This window comes from Ambystoma mexicanum, chromosome 2p (assembly GCF_040938575.1).
Source record: "Ambystoma mexicanum isolate Mex_15411 chromosome 2p, UKY_AmexF1_1, whole genome shotgun sequence".
Lineage (NCBI taxonomy): Eukaryota > Metazoa > Chordata > Amphibia > Caudata > Ambystomatidae > Ambystoma > Ambystoma mexicanum.
In genome coordinates this window covers 898652294-898669427 of record NC_090923.1, presented here as the reverse complement: position 1 = coordinate 898669427, position 17134 = coordinate 898652294, and positions in this window count along the sequence as shown.

Genomic DNA, 17134 nt, shown 5'->3' with positions numbered 1-17134 from the left:
TTTGACATGCATCAACCCTTGGTAAAGGCTAGGTGTGTGCCAAAAATCAAAGTGGATAATTTTGAAATTTGCATTACAGAATGATTATGTTTTTGGGTTGTTATGATGGTCTGAAAAACCCCCAAAATTATATAGAGGACCAGGAGTCCGAAAAACGGACTCAATAACGGAAGTAAACAAAGTAAAAGGCAAAACCCATCTTTATTAACATTCAAATAAAGCAGGGACAGCATACAAGCAAGCAGGTTGTCGCTCTCAGATCTCTCATGTAAAATAACAGCTTTTAACTTTAACAATTGTCATAACTGACGTCACATTACATTCTTAGTTACCAGAACCTACGGGTTGAGGGGATTGGTTAGTAAGGATAACAATATATATATATATTCTATAGGGGTAAAACATCTAACTGGGTCATCACAATCCGATAGCCTGAGAGCACCTTTAAATTGATAATAGTAAATACACATCATCTCTACAACACCCTATTGGTTGGCATGATACATACTGAGTGGTCTAGCATGGGGGGGTTTGATTGGTTAGCTTTTTACTGACCAACCTTGGACAACTGACAGGTTGCCAAGATATGAGGCAGACAGGAGTATGGGAGAGAGGTCTACGGAATGCTTTCCTTCATTTAAAAAAAAATGCCATCCCTTATTCCTAGGTCATGAGCCAGGGTGATTCCTCTGTAGTTGGCCTTGTACGGCGCCTCATGCCTGGGAATAATCGTGATGAGTGAGGCAAGCGTCCTATATGTGTCCAGTCCAAATGAATAGACAGTGTTCTTCAATTATGTTTCACATTTGATGAGACACGGTTTGGGATTAGTTCACCATGAATTTATTGGGATTTTAGCTAACATTAGTGCAAGTGTCATGGTTATCTCTACCACTGGGTAATCTCTTGATCCATTCCTCATGGAGATATTGGGCTTATAATTATCCTGCACCTGGCTTTCAAAGACTGGGTTTTCTTCCAATTAATCTAAGAATATATGGCTTGTGCCTTGGAAATTGTTATCTTGTGTTCTCTCTGAGACTTTCGAACCCTCCTTACTTTCTCAGTAACCTTGGTTTGGTCTGCATAGCTACTGTCTGAGTTCTGCACAGATCTGTATTTCTGTAAATTCAGCATTTTGAGTTCTCGCGAGGTCTTAAGGCCTTTCATTTACTTAGAAGCATTCAGTGGCTTCCATTTTGGAAAAAGGTTGCTGCCCATTACTGTTGTGTTTCTATGTTAGTGAGCTATAATTCTAGAATTGACTGCACATGTTTTAGTAAGGGATGCTGACTCCTCCTCGCCCCATAGCAATATAATTTTCAGCCTTCACTAACGCAGCCTGTCTCTCTAATATGATATGATATGATATGGCATTTATAACGCGCCTATACACAAGTGTTTCAAGGCGCGACGAGGCAAGGGAGGGGGAACAGAGGGAGGAACAGACAATAATCCTAGGGGCCAGGTGTCATTCAGATCGCACAAGTGCATGGGAAGGGGAAAGTGCAAAGGAGAAAGGGGAGAGGACAGTACAGTACATGGGGTAAGAAAAAAACAAAATTAAACAGTAAGTAAAAGTACGATCAGCTGGTGGCAAGTGCAAGGATAAGTGCCAACACCAGGTGTCAAATGTTTCAAATCTGGTCCTCCCTCACCATTCGTCTATGCCTCCCCCTCATGCATCCTTCTCCCACCACATCCTCCTTAGACTCACTGAACATAAACGGTCCTCTGGGACATGCCCCCATGCTTTGAGGCCGCCAACACCTCCCATTGCCCCATTAATCACTTCCTCCCCTATGCAGCCAACGAGCTGGTATCTATCAGGTGTTCCCTCCTACCCAACCTATCTCTTTTTCTTGGTGTCTTTCCAGCCTGCTTTACAATTGCTACTGTCATTCTAATCATCACAAAGCCATTGACTGACCCAGGCAATCCCGCCAACTATTGACCAGTATCTCTTCTCCCTTGCTACTCTAAAGTCCTTCAATTTCTCATCTTAAAGAGAATCCTCTCCAACCTGAATGCTAACAAGCTCAGAGACCCTTCACAATCTTGTTTCTGTAGCTACCACTCCACTGAAATGTTTTGCTTACCACTCCAAAACTATCTTTCATCTTTATCATACAAGATTCCTCAGCTTCCTTTAAAATGGTCGACCATTCCTCTCTCATCTAGACCCTTGAGGAACTTGGCATCCAGGAAACTGCTATTAAATTGATAGTCTCTAACATCTCACACTGAACCTTCTTTATCTCGTGGAACGCAGACCCAATTCCTTTCCCTGCTGGCACCCTTCAAGGCTCTGTTCCCTGGACCTCTTCTCTTCACCCGCTACACCCTCTCCCTCAGACAACACATATTCTCCTTTGGATTCTCTTATAACCTCTTTGTGAATTAATCTTCTTTTTCTTCCCTACGCTTTAGCCTGACCCACCAACCTAGATATCTAACGGACTATTTGCTATCCGTCATTGGGTTGCACTTCATTCTCGTATGTTCAACTGTTCAAAGACCAAAGTAATCAAAATGCCTGCTTCTAATGCCCTCCCTTCCTTTACACATCTCCTTCCCACATTACCTACTCTCCCCTTCTCCCAAAGAGTTCGGAGGCTTGGGGTCTTCCTGGATAGTAACCTCAACCTTCATCACTTATCACCAAACTTCAACGGTGGTTTAATTCAAACCACCGTTGAAGTTTGGTGATACAAGATTGATACAATCTTCTTAATAACGGAAAAATTCCACCTTTCCTTACTTTCAACTTGACAAAAACCCTCATTCTAACCCTAATATTCAGACACCCTGACTACTGTACCATCTATCTTCTTGGTCTCTCTACTCCTTCTCGTCACTGAAAAAGATTGTCAAGCCACATTTTCGATAATCTTTCCCACTGTTCTCCCACCTACAAAACCACTGCCAACATTTTGGTTATTTTCTATGAGGAATCGACATCCCCTTAAATTACTACTGATTAAATTGAATTCTCTGAACAGCCTTGTTCCCCATAAGTAGAAAACACGATTTCTCGCACAATGCTCCCACACACCCACCCGTTCTCCTCTCTCCCTAATCTTTCTGTCACCCATCCTTCTTGTGTCCCTCCCTCTTCTGTTCCTTCTCCCTTCCGGCCCCACCGCCCTCGATCTCCATTCCCCTTCAAATAAAAAACTCCACAAATATTCACTACTTCGTCCCCTCACTGAATCTTCAACTCCTCAACCTAGAAGGGACTACCTCCACTGACATCACTGGTCCTCCCGCTTCCCTGCTTTCGGTATTCCTAATTTGTCTGTTTACGTGTCTGTCTTGTCTTTGGTGCCTGTTCCACTACTCCCCCATTTTCCATTACTGTCCCGCTGTCTTTTATTACTTATGTAAGTGTTTCTTGTTCAAGCACATGTACCCTTAATATACAAACACACAAAAATACAAGTACAAATGATATGATATGATATGATGAGTCATTTATAACCTGCCTACACAAAAGTGTTTCTAGGCGCGACAAGACCAGGTAGGGAGACCAAGGGAGGATGAGACAATGATCTTACAATGCCTTGTGTCATTCAGATGGTGCAAGTGTAGATACATATGTGGCTGTGTCCTCTGAAAGCCTGTAAAGGCATGGGCAAGAAAGGAAAAGACCAGATCTGGCTGTGCACATTAATGATTTCGAGTGGCACCACTAGTGATTGGGGGTCACTGAAACTTTGAATGGATTCACCTTCCTGACTTTAAGCCAAGTTTGTGCTGAGCTTCCAAAATTCAAATTCATATATTCACTTGCAAGAGCATTTAACACTTCATCTAAAGTTAGAAAGGAAGAAGAGCAAAGAAAGTGGACATGGATCCCTGAGGCCCTTGAGAGCCAATCTCATAATTAGCCACCAAGAAATGTGAAACACCAACTGGCCCGAAGGGAGGACAAAACAACTACTCAATTAGTCATTAACAATTTGACCATGGGATCTTGGAATACCAGAGGATTCGGTCATCTGATTTCACACAGTGATGTCAACTTGGGAAGTTACGACATAATGTGCTTACAAGAGTCATGGCTGATGACCCGACCCAATTTGGACGGGTATGAAATTGTCTTTATGCCTGCCCAAAAAAGCCCAAAAGGTTGCCCAACATCTGGCCTACTAACAGCTATCCGCTCAGGGTGCGGTTTGCATCATGGAAAAACGATGTGCTCAACTACATTTGTACAGGCGTCTTTAGTTTCTTGGCGCCGATTAAAGTTTCCGGCAAGCGAAGCAACAAAAGATATTATGATGATCGTAAACACCTACTGGAATCCAAGCTCCATAACAAATGAGTGTTTCCTGAGAATAATGGGAAAAATAATTGACGAGGCTAATGTCGTCTATCAAGTTGAGCATGTAATAATAAAAAGAGATCTAAATGCGACCTGCCCAGGAATTTGTGACCAAAAGCTCCAACTATCTAGATATTCACCCTCTCTTGACAGAGGTCGACAATAGGCAGCACTTATGGACTCCAGAGATCTACACAATTTATACTGGCTGACAGATTAAAGGAAACTATCAACCCCGAAATGGGAGCGACACGGTCAAGGGGCAACAATTGACCATACATACGTAGCAAGAGAATGTCTCTCATCAACAACTTTATGGTTAAGAGAACATAAACAGGACCACAATATGTTGATCACATCATAGAACGCTCCCCGGTCCCAAGGACTACAAATGTTGGCTGATGTTGAAGACTGTGACGGAGGTACCCGCCTAAGACTAACTGAAGAAGCGATCAGACAAATGACAAGCAATATCAGGGTCACAGAGCCAAAATGGTTAAGTCCAAGGGCAAACCAGATGTTGAATACCAACCATTACTCACGGCCTATCGATTTAAAAAGGCTGAGAGGGAGAGCAACTCCAAACCACATATCCACACGTATAGCCAATTGTTGGTTGAGAAGACAAGAGTTCTGCGGCAAATAAAGCGTGCAGCGAGTAAATCAAGCTCTGTGGAAAACGTTGAAAAGGCCAAGACTGCAGAAAAGGCCTTATAAGTGATTTCAATCCGGCACTCACCCAAGTCAAAGCCCAGCATGTAGTGCAAAACTGAAACCCTTATTTATTTGTGTCTATAAATTCAATATTCTGAACGATATACCACTCATATCACACATTCTCCTGAGGCCCCCCACCCCGGTCACACTGAACCAGGAATCAGGCTAGTTGGCAAAGGTAAATATTTATTTATGTATTTAAAATTTAATCACAATGGCCCTCATTACGACCCTTGCGGAAAGCGACTGACCGGAGCGCCACAGCGTAAATAGCGTTTCCGCCATTGTACGAAGGAGCAAAGTGCGGCCCATTCCGACCCATCGGGCACGAGCACCACGCCACGGCGGAAGTGCAAAGTCCGCGATGGCGGAAATGACCCCAAAACGGCCCACACCGCCGCCGTACGGCGCCCTAGGTGCAATACCGCCACCCCTCTTAGCGGTCACCGCAGTGTGCGCCTACCGGAAAGTACGGTGCCCGGAAATATACGGAAACGGAAGTTAAAACATGGGCCCGGAACGGGAAACATCCCGGCGTACACCTATAAAAACACCAAAACCACACAACCACTAAAATCACTACCCTGAAACACACCCCAACCCGTCAACCACCCTAGCGAAACCACGAAAAATGGGAAAAGTAGCGAAGAAAGCGTGCGACCGCAAGCGGCAGGTCCACTTCTCCCGTGAGGAACTCACCGTGCTAACAGAGACCCTCCAGGAGAATGCAGCCGTCGTCTTCTCCACGCAAATGACCAGGACGGCACTTGCAAACAAGAAGGCCATATGGGCTCTGGTGGCACAGCGGGTAAGTGCGGTGGGGACCGCACCCCGCACCCCACAGCAATGCCGCAAGCGATGGGACGACCTGCGGATACGCGTCCGCAGCATACTCTCTGCCAACCGCAACATTGCCACAGCCACCGGGGGAGGTCCTGAATCACCCATCAAGTTGACCCCCTGGGAAGAAATCTGTGCCTCCACCATCGGAATGGAGAGCATAGAGGGAGTCGGAGGGATGGAGAAAGGAGTGCAGACATCCGAAGATTCAGGTAGGTGGGCCAGATAAAACAATGCCAAATCCACAAAGTCCAACCATGTGAAGTACCATGCGTCCACATAGTGCAACAGAAACACATGTCCAGGAGAACGTCCACACACATCGGCCTGAAAGCGCACGTCAAAACCCACAATAAATACATAAATAATTAAAAAACCCTAATACACGCACTACACGTGCAGCAGGCACACCCTAACTGCAGGCTGCCAAACAACTGCACCCTCACTCCACACACAAATCAAAGCACCTCCAAGACCCCGACCCAAATCACCCTCAGGTACCACCCCAATGCATGTGATACAATGCCATTCCAATTCCCACTGACCCATCAATAACCCTCGCCCTCCTTTACTCCACCACAGGGTCCGATCCAAACGACGAGCTACAGGACACCCCTACCAGCACACCTGCAAAGAGGGCCAAGACCAACGGCCAGAGACCCTCCACCTCAGCTGCACGCATCAAGACACGGCAGCAGCACAAATCAGGTGGCAGCACAGAGGAGGGAACATCAACAGGCACCCCAGCAGCCAGCATGGCCACAACACCACCACCACAGGTCCCCCCAATGGATGCCACAGAAGGCACTGCCTCTGGTGGCAGCAGCACCATAGGTGACACCCCATTGATGGCAGCATGCTCGGACACAGAAGACGGGGATGTCGAGGTCAGATCCATCCATGACCTGTCCCAATCCCCCTGTCTGTCCCCTCCCGTACAACATGAGGATACCACGCAGGTGCAGCCACAAGACGACGACTGGCCATCCCCCACAAGCCCTGTGGCAAGGCAACATGAGGACAACAGCCCCTCTGTGACACCACCGCAAATGGCCATGGCCCAGCAGAGGCAACAGTCCCTCGACAAGTTAATCGTCCAACAGCAGCAAATGGCCACACTCCTCAAGGGCCATGCCGATGAATGTGGGGGCACCAAGGCAGACATAGAAACATCAACAGAGACACTTAGGGCAGAAATGGAGAGAGGTACAGAGACGCTAAGGGCACAAATTGAGAGTAGCACCGAGAGCCTGAGAGTCCAAATGGAGAGTAGCACCGAGAGCCTGAGGGGGGAACTGCATGCGACGTCCAAAGACGTATGTGCCGAACTTGCCGCAGTGCGCCGTGTGCTCACTGAGCTCTCGCAAACCCTTAGGGACATGCATGGACGTGAGCAGGCAGACACATCATCCGTTGCAAGTTCCGTCCAGGGCAGCCCCCAACGTAGATCTGGAAGGAACCTGCGCTCCACAGGCAGGGGTGCCCCTGATACCCGCAGAGGGGGCATGCAATAGCGACAGCCCACTGACAATGAGCATCTTTGGACACTGGTGTTCGGGTGGGAGGTAGGAGGGTGGAGGGGGTGTGTTGGGCTCACTTGGGTGGCGGGTCGATAGGGTGTTCAACATGATATCACATATGCCATAAAAAGTGCACGATCAACCAATGAGAAGTGTGGACATTGATCTTTGTGTACTAGGCCATCATAGGCGTACAGTCCATATTGTGCATGTCCCAGACACACGCAGTGCCACGAGTCCCGTGTCCATGCATCAGCCACCAGGCGTGAGTGCTAGAAGCATACATCAATGAGATGCTGACGAATGTCACGGCCCTCCGGTGCCTCGCAGACTCCATGAGGTGCTGCCACATCCCCACCCTCATCATGACCATCATCAGGTGCTTGCAGTTCTGCGTCAGGGGGCATGGGCACATTTCTACGTACGCACATGTTGTGGAGCATGACACATGCCATGACCATCTTTGCAACCTTCTCATGGCGGTACAGGAGTGCCCCGCCAGACCTGCTGAGGCAGCGGAAACGGGTCTTCAGTAGGCCGAATGCCTGTTCTATGACTACACGGGTACGTGAGTGGGCATGGTTGTAGTCCTCCTCATGCTGGTCCCGTGGGTTCCGGACTGGTGTGAGGAGCCATCTCTTCAGTGGATATCCAGCATCACCTGTATGTGGACGAGAAACGTATGATGTGGAATGCCATTGATACGTACGCACACCCCCCCCCCCCCCCCCTTCCTGGCAGGTCATTGACAATTCACATACCCCACATCATCATGCATGTAATGAGACTCACCGAGTAGCCAGGATCTGTTCCCTGCGTGTCGTTCCATGTAGCGTGGTATTGTAGAGTTCCTCAAGACCATAGAATCATGGGTTGATCCAGGGAATCGGGCACAACAATGTGTAATGATCCTGTTGGAGTCACACACCATCTGTACATTCAGGGAATGAAATTGTTTTCGGTTGCGGTACTGGGCCTCCATGGCATGTGGGACGACCAATTCAACATGGGTGCAGTCGATGGCACCAATGCAACCCGGTATGCCGGCAAGTGCATGGAATCCCACTTTTGTGTTGGTAATTTCCTGCTCCGAGCGTGGTAGAGAGATGTAGTCGTCTGCGTGCTTCAGGAGGGCATCGAGCACTTGCAATAGTGTCCGTGAGAACAGTGGCTGAGAAATGCCATGCAACTGTCCGACTGTGTGCTGGTAGGTGCCTGTGGCCAGGAAGTGGAGTACAGACACCACCTTCAGTAGGGGTGGGATGGCGGTAGGGCTATCTATCATGCTGACAAGGTCAGCCTGTGTCATGTCCACAATGGCGGCTATGGTGTCCCGGTCCAGACGGTAGAGGGTGTGGATCTGCTCATCAGTGAGGTTGAACGGATGTGCTCGGAGGCGTTGAATTGCGGGCTGCCTGCGTGGTGGTAGTGGCTGTGCTGGTGGGCCTTGCTGGCCCTGCCTTGGCCTCCTCCTCCTCCTGCGTCTCCTCCGTGCGGCTGGTTGTAGTTGGTGTTCGTCTACTTCTTGGAGTCGGAGCACTTGCAGTGCTATCAGGTCCCCCAGGGCCAACATCGCGAGTCCTGCCGGTAGCATTTCGGTGTGGTTGTGGGAGGAGACTGGCTGTGCAATTTATGTGTTTTCAGGCTGTATGGCCTCCACCTGTGGTGATTGATTCCACCTGTGCAAACTGCTCTCCCCTTTGGCCGAGCACGTCCCGCGCACAACGCTGCAATTCGGGGAATTGTATCTTGCTATTGCAATCATGTATTAGTACCCGATGGCCGTGTAAGATTGGTTGATATGTTCATTCTGCTGTGGTCCCATTGTTTCACATACTATCTGTGCAGTCGCGAACAGACTTGTGAGGGGTCAGTGGGACGTAGTACTCGAGTAACGGTGGGCCCTCATGCATCACTGTACCGAGTTGCAACGACGGGCGGGGCGTCCCATTCGTGGGTGAAGGCAGTTGCCATTTTCACACACAGCCGCACTCGATGGGATAATTAGTGATTTCAAACGGCCACAGATGCCTTTTCGACGTGATGTTGCAAATGAGGAATTCGAAGGGCGGCGCTTTCGGTTTCCAGCTAGCGGCGAGGAGATGCCCACAGGTCTGACTGCAAATGTAACGTTCTATTGTTCTATGTCCTTGAGACAGGGCCCATGGCGAGGGAGCAATGATTGATATGAATAGTTTGGGATGCGCAATAGCTACGTGGGCGATGAGGCCGTCCGTTCCCAAATACATGTTACTTCACAACACTGGAATTACGGCCTGGGGCACTGTGGATTTAGCAGGCTGCATAACGCACAGACTCAATGGATGTTTCTAATGTCATGTGAGTAATTATTCAGGCATTTTGATCCCGGGATGAGGGAATGATGGATGGATGCATGGGCAGGTGATTTGATACAGAGTTTGCCATGTACAGGGCTTCTTGGGATCTATCCGCCTCCCCTACGCTATGTGATGCAGGGCTGCCATAGTGGGACCATCGTCCATCTGGCCTTGTTGAGCCCTCCCTGTCTCGAGGCGCCCTCAGACACTCGTTTGCGATGGTGTTTGCACCTCGATATAGATGGTTATGAGTCGCAAGTGGTTTTGGGGTGGTGATGTTCCTTTGGAGTGGGCTGGCATGCATATGGCTGTGGATTTCGTGTGATCATTGAAGTGAGTTGTTGGTATGTAGTTCTGATGGCCATTCTGTTCTTTTTCTTTTCTTTTGGTTGACAGGTATCTCCTCCCCTTTTGCCACTGCCATCTGTATGCCACTCCTGCAGATGGATTTTACTCCCGACACCTGCTGCTTCGTGTTAATCAGTGGAGCAGCATTACGATCTTATGGGACGATCGCCAATGGGCCACATGCCCTTACGCAGTACTGGTGGCTCGGAGCAACATTTCGGCCTTTCAGCTGGACTAGTGCCTCCCCATTGGGACGGCCCTGCGGTTCTGTGCGCTTCCATGTTGCCTTTTCGGACGTGAATGTGGCTCTGTGTACCATGGGGGAACAGGGCGACACACAGGTAGTGGCTGGTCATTTCTTGCGGAAGCAGCCCACAATGGTGATTGGTGTTTTGGATTTCATGGCCTGATGGCTGTATGTGCTTGGTGATTTTGATGTGCATAAATATCTATTCTGATTTGGCCCGTGTAGCGTTTTTCTTTGCAAGTGATGTGGCATATGCCTATTTGGGGGGCGATGTATTGTGAGGAGATCTGCATTGGGTTCCAGCTTCGGGGTTTAGTTGCGTGGTACTGTGCTGTGCGCGTTTGCCTAAGAAGCCCAGTGAGGTCAGGGATGGGGGCTGCCAATATGCCAGTTTGAATGTTGTCATGCTCAGGGGCGGGGGATTGGGTTTTGTGTAACAGATGCCGGTCAGCCAGGTGGACTGGTTGAATGATGTGGTTTTCGGAATATTGCTGGTCACAGGTGCCTGTGTTTGCGTGCGTTTCTTGGTGGGGGACTGTGGTCATGTCCATTGGGATGGCTTCTGTATTCGTGCCATCTGTGCCCTGCAGCTCCCATTGGCCCCTGTTGTGTTTCTTTTGTTCGTTGGCATGCATGGGTGACTTGTACATTTCAATGGTTGCATTGTGGCTTCATTGCACCTACGGGGAGTTGTACTTTGTGGGCAGGGAGCGGTGTACAGGCACTCAGTGGGGCCGTTTACGGTTGATTCGCGATGCCGTACTTCTCGCCATGGCGGAATGGTACATTCCGCCATGCCTGATGGCGTTAGGTACATGTCCGCTAGGGTCGGAATTGGCGTACCGTTGCACCATGGTGGTGTTTGCGGTTTGGCATGGCGCGCGCGCGCGTGCTTGGTGCAGTTAGCGTTGGCGTTCACTACGGTGTCGCTAATGGCTTCGTACTTTGCGGTGACGGGTCATAGTCGCACCGAGCGCTATTCGATGGCGGTATTGCATTTCCGCCATCGTTTTTCGATTTCCGCCAGGGTCGTAATGAGGGCCAATATGTTTTAATAGATAAACAACAATCACCAATGGGTGCCAGAACACAGAATAATATCTTCAATACACTATGCATCAAGTAATGAGCACCAAAAACATATGCAGCACAGAAAAGAATACTTTTGTGTTGGTTTGGACAGATGGCACTATGGTTAAAGGTTCCCCCTGCAACACCCCTCAACCCCCAATAGGCAATGTAAAGAGATAGGAGGAGAGAGCAGGTATTCAGGAATAGCACAAATCAAACAGAATATCAGTCCCACTTTCCCCCTTCAGACACAAGAGAAAAACAGAATTGACTTTTCAGCTGTCAGGATAGCTTTTAAATTATCTTTTGAATTGACTGGGCAAAAACACCAAATATGGTCAAAAATACCTAAATTGTTGTAAATTCCTATGGGAGCCACTTTGAACAGTCGCACACAGTCACAAACAATGATGTAGTCCAAAGAAAACATTTGAAATCTCAAAATCCAAGTTGGAAGCAGTTTACAACGAATTCACACGGGTAGAAATTTCTCAGAATGGTAATTCGCAGCAAACTTTTCCTTGCGCGATATTCGCGATAACAGGAGAATGCGGTGTTGGGGTCTATGGATAGCTACAGATGTAAGGTAAAATTAGGAGGTGAAATTTCGTTTCTATCATAAAAACTGGGGGAGTTACAGCAGTTTAAGTGAGAGGCATTTTTGCGAGATAGGTGCGAGAATGGAAAATAGAAATGCACTTTTGAAAATAACAAATGACTATGAAAAAGCGAATACCACAGAGGGATTTTACAGTCACGTGATCAGTGTAACCCACCTGCTGTGGAAACTCTACTTCTTCAAATGAGAAAAGAGTCAGCGCAAAGATAGTTCTAACAATACTGGTTCTGAATGAAAGATAGGATGGGTTTGAGATAAGGATAAGACAATGCAAATATACCATGGGCCACAGTTCTTCCTATTAATACTCACAGGATGAGTCATCAAATTGGACCGTCAGCTCTGGTCATTGGATTGGGTCTGGTCTAGGAAAGACAGCACATCAGGCACGGTACTGGGTCAGCTAGACCGGTCGCTGGATTTGCACAGTATCTGCCCTCCTAGTCTGTGGGTATATGAATCAGCTGGATAGCGAGTTCCTCAGGCACGCCTAGTGGTGGCAAGCCAGAGAATTTCAGGATACTGGTTCAAAAGGCCTTCTCACACCACACAGCTCTTCACTGGGTGGAGAGAATACATTTGAGGATTTGGGCCTTTCAGAAAGTCAATAGTTCTCTACTGCTTTCAAGAGTTTTGGCCTCTGGATCTGGAAGAATATTAAAGCTGGATGTAGAATGCTGGATCAGAGTGCTTCGCCAGAATCAGAAAAGTGAGTGGATCTGTGAGTCCCTATGTGTTGTCAGCTGTCTCTTCAAAATGACGTCACAAAGTAGGTGTATGGGCCGGTTTAGCTAAGCCTGCCACTGCGAGCTGGGATAGGATAACAATTCATTTCCTCCTCGCAATTTGAGTGATTGGATCAAGGCCAAACGATGTCACATTTTATGGTTTGCTTTACAGTCCTCAGAGACATCCCTTTAGCCACTGGTCTCAAAATCAGATTTGATACTAAATGTACATTTCCACATTGGTCACCTTTATACAAATCACACACAAAGATGCCATATTTTATGTAGCAGCTATTCCTCAAAACCCTGCAGCAGTGGGATCTTGTCTCAACTTTCTACAGAATTTTGTCCTTTTCGCTATGAACACAATTTCCAAATTGTATGCAAATTTCCACAAATGTGTATGTTTACCATAGGGATGTGTGTGTACATTTTCACAATTCTAACATTAATACATTTCACATAAAACCACACATATTGCCATTCCTGTCCAGAACATGTCACACAGTTCTACTGTCTCATCACATTTGCAGCCAAAGATTAAATTAACAACTCTGTCCTTTTTATATTTTTCACCATTTTGAATAACAAGTTATGAGTCTTTTAAAAAGTGTTCATTGTTCATTCTTAACAGCAGATGGTCGCTTGGTTCCACTCCTTTGTCTCTCCTGGGAGTCCAGTGCATCCCCCTCCTTGGGGGAAGCTCCTTCCAGGAGAGTTTATGACCACCTTCACACCTCTGCTTCCTGGGCTGAAAGGCTTGTCATTGTTCCTTCTCTTTCTGTAGACAAGAGTCTGTTCTAACCCGCAATGAGAATCTTCCAGTGAGTTTTTGCTGAGAGGAAGGCCCTCCTCCTAGGAGAAAAACCTGCTTTTCCAGTTCTTGTAGCTCAGCCAGGCTAATTAACTTCTTAAATCCAGCAAAAACCAAATTTGTTGCATCAAACATAATTACATTACTTTCTTAGCCTTAAAATCTGTGGGATCAAAAACACAACTAAAATCTGTATTCCTTTTTGGCAACAATCCTTTTTTATGTTTGCTGATCCAGCAGACTTTTAGTTAGCTCACTTTAAAATGTCATCTGTAACTCATCTGACAGCTGTCATTCAGGTAGCCCCGGGTACTGAACCCAGATTTTGGCATGGGCTGTCAGTTTACAGACAATCCAGTTTGTCTGAAGAATGTTTTGCTCTTTATATTAGGACTTTGTATGTTTCACAATGCTTCATTAGATACATGAATTTTAGCACCAGGCACAATTTTGAATGTTGAGAAGTGTTGTGTTATAGGCATTTTGGAGTTTTTAGCAACAAAGCAAATGTCATTTCTAGGTGCATTTTGGAGTTTCACCTGCAAAGTGCTGCTTCTTTCTCTGCACTCTGTTTGCTGGTCATGGAGCCCACTGGCACATTTCTGCAGGGTGTGCTCTATTCCACTGCACATACACCATGGGTGGCAGGTTGTGCATCCCTCTTTTTGTGTGCTGAAGCACATGGTTTTTGTAGGTTTTTGTAGGTTTTTGGCACGCACAAAGGTTTTGCCGCCATTGTTGCCCTTTCTTTCACCATAACTGGCAGGGTGATGCCGCATAGCATAGCAGAGTGGGTCAATACATCCCACAGAGCCCCCCCTCCCGACTTGGTTTTGACCTCCCGTCAAGGGGAAGTCGGGAGATTGGGATGTTCTTTTTCTGTCCGTGTGGATAACTTCAGTCACTTCTCCCGTCAGTGCTGGAGGCAACCCGCTCTCCTCGCCTGTTCTGGTCAGGAGTATTGCTGGTTCTGGTTGGGCGTATTGTTGGTTCTGGTTGGGAGTAGTCCGGGGTCCTTGGGTCTTTCCTCCCGGTCCCCGAGTGGTCCTCCTTGGTACTCCTTGGGATGATTCTTAGTCCAGATGCTAGACGATAGAGCATAGCATGGCTATGGAAATTTTCACACTACTGTGTCCACACATCTTCGGGGGAATTTCAGCAGTGGGAAAGACACTTGCATTGGTTATAATCGACAATATTCCCCGTCTACGTTCACTAATGGTTTTAACAGGTGGATTCTGTAGGTGAGTTCTGGGATGGTCACCTCTCCTCCATTTCTGAAATCCCATTAATCAGTAGTTGGTTGAGGAGGTCAAGACTCATATAAAAGGCGAAAGGAACACCTCGCACAACCCAACAAGTATCTATTATGCTTTTGTCATCCCTAGAAATTTTGATCATACAACTGCTAAGCAGAGGATGTTTGGAGTGGGGTGCTTGCAGATCCCGTACCCATTGCTGCACTGACTCTACGGCGGGTAGGGTCTGGTCTTTTGGGAGTTTTTTTAATAATGCTTTGCTGATGAAGCTTTCTTCGCTATTCAAGTCAACTCGGGTGAGGACAGACTCCTTCCCGTCATTTAACTGAATTGGGAGGAATCGCTGTTCACCCTTTTTCAGAATGCCAGCAAAGTTCTGTGCTGGTTTGATGTCAATTTTGGCTATGAACTTGGGATTTTCAAATTGTACATTAATATGCAATTTCAATGTATCTCCCTCCAGGGTGGAATGCCACTGGAGACTGGAAGGGAGGCTGATTTGCAGAAATGGAGAAGAGTTCACCTCACCATTTGGTGGTCCCATATCTATGACGGTGACGTGGGTTGTGTCATTGTTTTGACAGTAGAACCTAACTAGGTCCGGTTTTTGCTCAACCATGTGGCATGTGCCATTTAGACTCACATGGTTGATGATTTGCTTTAATTTAATTGGCCTGTGGGTCTGGGTCCAGAGGACCTTCTTTACAAAATCTATGAGGGGAGACAGCCTGCGAAGGATGTCATTCCTTAATAGACAGGGGGTTCCCCCTGGCACCACAACCAAGACTGGGTGCTTCATTTTGTGTTGCCCAATTTTAATTTCCAGCTCTGCAGACCCTTCAACAGGAATTTCCTTCCCGTCAAAGTTCTGGAGCTGTCCAGGAAGAGGGGTGAGAGGAATTTGGTATTTCTCCCCCCTTCCCGAATTTAGCTGCTCAAAGACTCTCTTTGACAGCAAAGTTGTTTGGGATCCAGTGTCCACCAGTGCTGGAATTGCACATTTCCCTTCAACCTTGATGGAGGCGTAGAATCTACCTTCTTGCTGTCATGAAATTGCCCCTTCTGGACCTCATGGTCACTGTCACGAAGGGCTTGTACTCCTTGTTCCTCCCAACATGGCCGTACCAAGCTCCGTGCTACGCACTAGCTTTCACGTCGTGGCACGTACTATAAATTGGTCACGCCCCTGCGGGTCCGCGCGTCTCAACGCTATCTTCGGTAGTGATCCGACGTGTGTTTACTCTCTACATTGGTTTCCTTTGATCCTCTTACTTCCTTCCTTGCCTTTTATCCTGTTCCTGGATTTTCCCCCCTACTTACTCGTTCATCGATATCCTGGATACCCTGGAACCACGAACTTCCCGGAACTCTGAACGCGTCCTGCAACCTGACGTAGCTCGTGCGAGCCTATTCAAGACCCGAACCATCCACAGGAAGAGTCCTGCGGCCGAACAAGGGAAATCCCGATCACAGGTGAGACGGGGGAGATTTACGACAGTTTGAGACGCCAAACGATCAATACGGATTCTATCATGGAGAATGCTATTCAGGACCTGATGCGCGGAATGCAAGAACTTTCCACAGAGATGCAGGATTTAAAAGCCGAGAATGCGGCGCTAAGACAGCTTGTCTTGTCACGTGACTCCGCGAACAAGGACAGCGTATTATTGGGAGGAGTGGTTGATAAATACGACGGTTCAACAAAGACCTTACGTGGATTCCTGGATTCTTGTTTGGTACATTTTACCTTTAAGCCCTACAATTTCTCAACTCCTAGGGCTAAGGTGGGCTTCATAATATCGCATCTTTCCGGTAATGCCCTTACATGGGCCACTCCTTTACTCAATTCAGGGGATGCTCTCCTGGATGATTATGAAGGGTTCATCGCGACCATGTTCGAACGACCAGAGCTGGTCCACGGTGCTCAAGAGAAGTTACTTGACTTCCAACAAGGATCCCAAGACATGTTGACCTATGTTACCAGATTCAAACAGCTAGCCAATGAGGCGGACTGGCCCCTGGAAGCCAGTTTTACCTTGTTTCGCAGAGATCTAAATGAAGAGATAAAGGACGAGTTAGCCAGGGTGGCACGTCTTAGTTCATTCCAGGCCCTCCTGGACTTGTCTATGCAAATAGACTTCAGAATCCAGGAAAGAAAGGCCGAAAAGAAAAAGAATAAAGTCTCAATTCAAAGAAACTCCCCAGAGAATACTACAAGGACAGAATCTGCCAAGAATCCGAGCACTGATTCTGAACCCATGCAACCTGGAGCCTTTCGTGGACCAATTTCCCCGCAGGAAAGGTT